The sequence below is a fragment of the Suncus etruscus genome, chromosome 7 (assembly GCF_024139225.1).
Source record: "Suncus etruscus isolate mSunEtr1 chromosome 7, mSunEtr1.pri.cur, whole genome shotgun sequence".
NCBI classification, from domain to species: Eukaryota; Metazoa; Chordata; class Mammalia; order Eulipotyphla; family Soricidae; genus Suncus; species Suncus etruscus.
Genome location: NC_064854.1, coordinates 44,298,999 through 44,306,397, shown reverse-complemented (window position 1 = coordinate 44,306,397; position 7,399 = coordinate 44,298,999). Strand labels below are relative to the sequence as shown.

General features: G+C 40.5%; 1 non-coding gene across 1 annotated transcript; it reads right to left on the bottom strand.

The window, feature by feature from the left end:
• Nucleotides 1–5,421: 5,421 nt before the first annotated feature.
• On the bottom strand, nt 5,422–5,524 carry LOC126015143 (U6 spliceosomal RNA). Its single transcript, XR_007498037.1, has one exon. It is a non-coding gene; the product is annotated as a U6 spliceosomal RNA (small nuclear RNA).
• Between the last annotated feature and the right edge of the window lie 1,875 nt (nt 5,525–7,399).

Sequence of the window (7,399 nt, the reverse complement as noted above, 5' to 3'; positions counted from 1 at the left end):
TACTCTAGCCCCAATGCAAAGTTTTTCTAAATACAATCTAAGCAAACTAAATTAAAATATATCAAAATTATCATACATCAGGATCAAAAGCTTCATCCTAGGGATGGAAGTATTAGTTTATGGAAATCAATTAATGTACTAGTCCATACCAACAACAGAAAAGATAAAGATCATATAACCATCCTGATACAGAGGAGACTTTTTGACAAAATTCAAAGTCTATTTGTGATAAAAAGCCTTCAACAAAAATAGGGAAAGAAGGAACCTCCTTCAAGGCAGCAACAATCACCAAATAAACCCATAACCAAGCTCATACTCAATGAAAACTGCATTAGGTAAGGAGTTTGTGGCTATTATACAATATAGTTTTGGAAGTCCTTCCCACAATAATCATAAAAGAAAAATAAATCAAAGGCATCCAAATTAAAAAAAAATGAAGATACACTCCCAATATTTGCAGATGTCATGATCTAAACAAAAAAAACTCTTAGAAATAAGTCAATAGGGAAAAGTAGTAGGCTATGAAACCAACACACAAAAATTGGTGGCATTTCTGTGTGTAAATAATACACTAGTAAAGAAACAAAAAGGACAAATCTATTCAAAATAGTGTATTAAAAATCACATAGCTAGGAATTACCATAATAAAGGATGTGAATAACTTCTAAGTAAAAACTGTAAGGCACACTAGGGAAGGAGAAAAGATTCCATGTTTATTATGGACTGAGTGTATTAACATCAAAATGATCATTCCAACCAAAGCATTACAGATATTCAATAAAAACCCCATTTTAAGTTCAGTACGTTCTTCAAGGACCTAAAACAAACTATAAAAATTTGTATAGAACTATAAAGCAGACAGTGAGGCCTGTGACTGAGTAAGGAACAGGAAGGCTCCAGTCCTAATCCCCTCTCCCAAGCTCGAATGGAGACCTTCTCTCCTCTCCAGTCCTCCCTCAGTCTCCAGTCTCCTGGGTTCCAATGCCAGCACTGTTCATCTGCCCTTTGGGGTCAGCCAGGTTGGTGCCGGGGAGAGAATAGGGAACTTCATTCTCTCTTTAGTCCCTTCCACCAAATGCAAGCGGGACTGTCTCTTTGGGTCTTTCCCAGCATCCTTCCAGGTCCCAGCGCCATTGCTGAGTTTTTGTTCCCTGAGGACAGTGGGGCCGGTGTCTGGGTAGGGAAGAGGAAGGCTCCAATCCTGGTCCCCTCTCCCAAACTCGAACGAACCGGGCCTCCTTTCCTCTCCAGCCTTCCCTCAGTCTTCTTCTTATTTCCAGTGCCAGCACTGTTCATCTACCATTTGAGGCCAGCCAGGTTGGTGCCAGGGAGGAAATAGGGAATCCACTCCTTAATCCCTTCCACCAAATGCAAATGGGGCTGTCTTTTTGGATCTTTCCCAGCATCCTTCCTTCCCATTTTTCTCATTTTCTCAAACTGTGTGGACACGTCTGTACAGTCTTTTCAATTTATATCATAGACTTCTTGACAGATTGGACCTAGTATTTCTTTCAACAGCCTAAGAAATCCAGCACTCCAAACCACTAAATGCAAAGTTCAATGGGGAAGCTAAAGAAGACTTCCACTGCAGGGGATATGGAGAGAAATCCTGGCAAATCTCCAAATCCATCCAAATGCCTGAACCTTATAGATGAGGACCTAAAATCAACACTTAATGATTTAACAATGGAAATCAAGGAGTCACTAGCCTGTGAAATGAAGAAATCTATAGATGAAGAAGCTGATACCCTACTGCTACTGATTGGCTTGCGGTGGGCCCTTTTCCTCACTTTCCTTCACTGTGAACTTTTGCTTGTTACCAGAGTCGGTTTCTGAGAATCTTCTGGCTCAAGGACATTTCCTGATATGTGACAGCTGAGAGCCATTTTTTAGACTCCACAAGACCAAATCATAGGTTGAAGTTGTGTTCCAGATTTTAAACACCACCCCCAGACTATTTAAAAGACTTAATGGTGACATGTATATCTCCTTTGAATATTTCTTGAGATGTATTTCTTTAATAGGTATAATCCTTATTGAATATCTTATGTAGCAGCATTTCCCCCCATTTTTGGGGATCTGTTTATTTTGGAATTCTAGTAAATGAATTTCTCTAGTATTTAGAGATTATGTTAGAACCAGGTTATAGGGATGGTTGGGCTTGTTACTTCTGCCCCCATATACACCAGTAATACCATTAAGCATAGGCACATTAAAATGAGGAAGTCTTATGTATGAAAACAAGCTCTTATCTAATAGAGATAGGAACACATAAAAATTTTATTTTAAATGAATTTATTTAAAGAAAATGCATTACATAGTTGACATAACTGATAATAAGACATTTTTAGGGAGACCAAAAGCAACATTTTTTTTAAAAAAAATAGAAAATTGAGGGGGCCGGAGAGATAGCATGGAGGTAGGGAGTTTGCCTTGCATGCAGAAGGTCAGTGGTTTAAATCCCAGCATCTCATATGTTCTCCCGAGCCTGCCAGGAGCGATTTCTGAGCATAGAGCCAGGAGTAACCCCTGAGCGCTGCCGGGTGTGACCCAAAAACCAAAAAAAGAAAACAGAAGAAAAGAAAATTGAAAGAAAAACTAAAGAAATGGAAGAGAAAGGAAAGAATATTTTTTTAAATTATTGACTCACAATGAATTCATTGAAGCACCAGCAGAAAGTTTAATAAGATCTTCTTTTTTTTAAGGATAGGAGTTAAAAAATATAGTAATAATGGTGTGAGAGTGGCAATTGTCGTTTGCATAAAATATGGGTAAAATGGAAAAAAAAAAAGCCGTAGCCTAAATACAAAGAAACCTTATCCCTGAAGTTTTCTGGCATAAGACTGACTCTGGGTTCCAGGCATACTAGGTTGTCCAACCTGAGTCATTCTCTGTGATCATGGCGAAATTTATTTCACACATTAGCTGTCTACTTTCTGTAGTTAAAGATTCTGGTTTCTGTGCCAGAAAGATTCTGGTTTCTGTGTGGCTTCTGTGTTTCATCGAAATCAGAATGTGGAGCATCCTCTAGTTTCATCTTATCATTAGATGCGGAGTGTCCTGCCCTGCAAGCAAGTTGTTGCTGTTGCTGAGTCATCTGGGTATTAAGGGAACACTCCTTGGAGTAAAGTCAATGCCAGGGTAGCGATAAGGTCTTCCCTGGTAGAGGTTTGCTTCCTGGTGATGTTGTAGACAATTGTGGTTGTTTCCGTAGATGGTCAATGGTTCAGGGTTGTATGGGCAATGCCTATTCTTTGGAGGCCTGAGCCAAGTCATTATGCCAATGTAAGGCCTAACTGCATTACAAAATTTGTGTTCCTATCTCTATTAGATAATAACATGTTTGCATATATGGTATTTTCCCATTTTAATGCGCCTATGCAAAAGAGGAACAATGCCACAATGTATTATTGGTGCCTCTGGGGAACTGAGGGAACAAGTCCAACAATCCCCTTAATTTGGTTCTAACATGAATTCTAAAGTGAAAAACTCTTCTACCAGAATTCCTTGTTGAACTGATCATAAAGAAAGAAAGAAAAACAAACAAAAAACAGTGGGCACAATTTTCCCTGTATATGGGGATATTCAATAAGAGTTATAGTGTTTAAGGGAATACATCTAGGATATTCAAAGGAGATATGAATGTCCTTTTTATGTCATTAGAAATAGTTGGGAGGAGGGGCCAGAGGGATAGCATGGAGGTAAGGCATTTGTCTTGCTTGCAGACGGTCGGTGGTTCAAACCCCAGCATCCCATATGGTCCCCCGAGCTTGCCAGGAGCAATTTCTGAGCGAACAGCCAGGAGTAACCCCTGAGCGCTGCTGGGTGTGACCCAAAAACAAACAAACAAACAAAAAACAAGACAAAACAAAACAAAACAAAAAACCAACAAAAGAAATAGTCGGGAGGAGGGTGCTGAATCCTGGATGCCACCTTGGTCTGTGATTTGGCCTGCTGGAGTCTGCAAAATGACTCCCAGCAGTTCCATATCGGGAAATGCCTTTGAGTGGAAACTAATCAGAAACCTAGTATGGTAGTAACCACAGTTACACAGTGAAGGGAGGTGGAGGACAGGAGGCTGTTGAGCGTAGATAAGTAGGAACAGAGTACTGGTTTCTTCTCAGCCTGAGAGTCTATTTTTTTTTTCACTTTGGTAGCTGGTTGGCAGCTAGCTTGGGTGGGGATAATAATGTGCTTTGTGGAGAGCCAAGAACTGAGAATAAAAATGGTTAAATGTGGGGTAATAGGTGGTGGGAGTGAGGATAATTTGCTGATCTCTCATTGGGTACGTATATGTTTAGTAGTGTGATTTCTTCCTGTTGCACATATCTTTTGATTAGTACAAAGTGTTCATCTTTGTCCCTTACAACTTTTCTGAGTCTAAAGTTGGTGTCACCAGATATTAATATGGCCACCTCAGCTTTTTTAAGAGTGTTGTTTGCTTGGATAATTTTCCTCCAGCCTTTGATTTTGAGTCTATATTTGTTCTGATTATTCAAGTGTGTCTCTTGTAGTAAGCAGAAGGTTGGATTCATCTTTTTGATCCATTTAGCCACTCTGTGTCTCTAATCTATAATATTTTTACAGCCAAGACTATCCTCACTATCAGTGAGTCCTAAGAATTAGCAATTTCATTAGCTTAAAATTTATTGGGGGGGGGGTCATACCCAGCAGCGCTCAGGGGTTACTCCTGGCTCTATGCCCAGAAATAGCTCCTGGCAGGCTCGGGGGACCATATGGGATGCCAGTATTTGAATCACCGACCTTCTGCATGCAAGGCAAATGCCTTACCTCCATGCTATCTCTCTGGCCCCTAGCTTAAAATTTCTTCAACACCTTACTTACCACCTTTATACAGTATTTATGAAGCGCTTTGGTCCACTCTCATTTACCACCCTTGATGGGTCAGTTTTATAGCTGTAACATATTGATCAATCAACTAGGTACGTGTGTGCCTGTGTTTGTGTGTGGTGGCTACCTTTATGTTAGTCTAATGTCCATCTGTGTTGTACATGTCTATCTGTGTTGTACACAGTCCTACCTCCTGCTACTCAGCAAAACCTTTTTTATTGTTTCCTTATGTTCACTTTTTCTGATTTGCTTTTCCTATTAAACCCCTTGACCCCAAAAGCTCAACACACTTTGTGCCCTTAAACACCACCCCACTGCCAAATGCTCATGCCCCACTCCTTCCAACCACCAGTCGTCATGGACTGCTGCTCTCTACAGAATTGGCTTTTTGAGTGGGTCCTGGCTCAAAGACTGATCTAGGCCTGTGACTCTACCCAACAGTAGCAGGATATTTACACTGCTTGCTTTCCTGACTACCATCAACTGACAGACACCTTGTTAGCTAAAGCAGTAACCCAGATTCTACTCACCTTGGACTTATTCAATAGACCAAGAGGATATGCATATTTTTAAAATATGTAACGCTTCACGAATTTGCATGTCATCCTTGTGCAGGAGCCATGCTAATCTTCTCTGTATCATTCCAATTTTAGTATATGCGCTGCCAAAGCGAGCATGTTATGTGTATTTTTAATGTGTTTCTCTATTGGGATACAACATTGCTCCTTTGGACTTGTTCAGTAGAAAGAAAGAGATGTGTTTTTTATATGTACTTCCTAGGGAATAGTATTATTATATCTATGTATCAGGAATTAGAGTCTGAAATCTCTTTAAGGATAATTACTATAACCTAGCCATAGTCCTCTGGTGCCCAATATTACCTAGTGGCAATATCCTTTTCTCTTTTTTGCATAGACCCAGTAACATTGGAAAATCTTATGAAAGAGAGTTCTGTCTATTAGGGATTGGAACTCCAAAAATTTTATATTCCATGTGGACCTTTAATCTTAAAGATTTAATCCTAAACATTTGTCATACTGGCTTGTCTTAAGCTTCAGTTGCTCTGAGACTGACCAAACACCCTCAAATTTTGGGTCCCATCAATGGAGCTAGCAGGCAGGTTTTGAGACACCCTGGCAACAAGGAAACCAGGGGCAAGCTTCGTGCCATTCTGGCAACAACTTGCAAACTGGGCATGCTTCACAGTGCTTTGGCAATGTCTTTGGGCTCGTGTGAACCCAAAGAACTCTAGTGCAATACATGACATCGACAGCCACCAAAGAGAAGAAGATGAAGGAGAAAGAACCTTTTACTTTACCTGGGTCCTAAAAGAAAGATTCACTGGGGTTAGGCAAAGTATAGACTGGTTTGAAGCCTGCAGTTGGCATGTATGACCAAGTAGTTCCTGAGAAAGACCACCCTACTCCTATTTAGGGTAAACGTTTATTTTTTTTTATTTACCCAGCTTTTACCATGCCTATACAAAATAACAGGCACTTGTATAGATCCTATTTTGGGGTTCCCACCCAAATCCCCCATGTTCTAAAGTTCTAGGAATCTAAAACTTTGGAACACAATTTATTCTGGTTTATCTCGTAGTTCTGCTCTTCATTAAACAAAAAGGGAGGATTGTTGGTTCACAATTTACAACTTGGTTTCACCCCAAACCATGATCATCCTTGGGAGGAAATAAAAAATAAATAAACCTACTCTTGTTGGCCCCCTTTACTCCCTCTTCATTAAGTAGATGCCAGGTTTCTCTTACTAGTTCTAATTAGTATGATACTCCTTACTGAATGATGAGAAGCATTAGCTATTGAACTCTTTCAGGATATTTCTAGGGAAAACTTCAGGTTCTTATCTTTGCTCTCCAGAGAATTCCCAACTCAGGTTCCTTTTAAAGGTGTCTTATGTTCCCCTCAATACCCCTTTCACTTCTCTTGTCTGTCTGCTGCTCCCAGCAGTCTCTTTGCCAATTCCTTCCTTCACTCAGATGTCATCCTTCCTCCCCATCTCACCAAATCTGTCAGACACTCCCCCATCATCTTCCAGCAATCCTTTGCATCACCTTTGTTTGGGGGGCACACTCATTGACGCTCAGGGGTTACTCCTGGCTATGTGCTCAGAAATCGCTCCTGGCTTGGGGAGGACCATATGTGTCACCGGGGGATTGAACTGCGGTACGTCCTAGGCTAGTGCTTGCAAGGCAGATACCTTACCTCTAGCGCCACCGCTCTGGCCTCACTTTTTTTTTTTTTTAAAGGTGATTACAAGAAAGGTAGCAGGGCTAGAAAGGGGATTAGGCACTTGCCTTGCACACAGCTGATCTGAGTTCAATCTCTAGCACCATTTTTTGGTTCTCTGAATACCACCAGAAGTGAGCACATAATGAGGAATCAGCCTTAAACACTGATGAGGGTGAGAAAAAAAAGATGAAAAAGGGGAGGCAGTTTATAGCTCCTTCTACTCAGCAGGCGGCCCTGCCCTCTCTGTTCTTTAAAAAAAAAAAAAACTTTATATATTGGTTGGTTTTTGTGTCACAACCAGC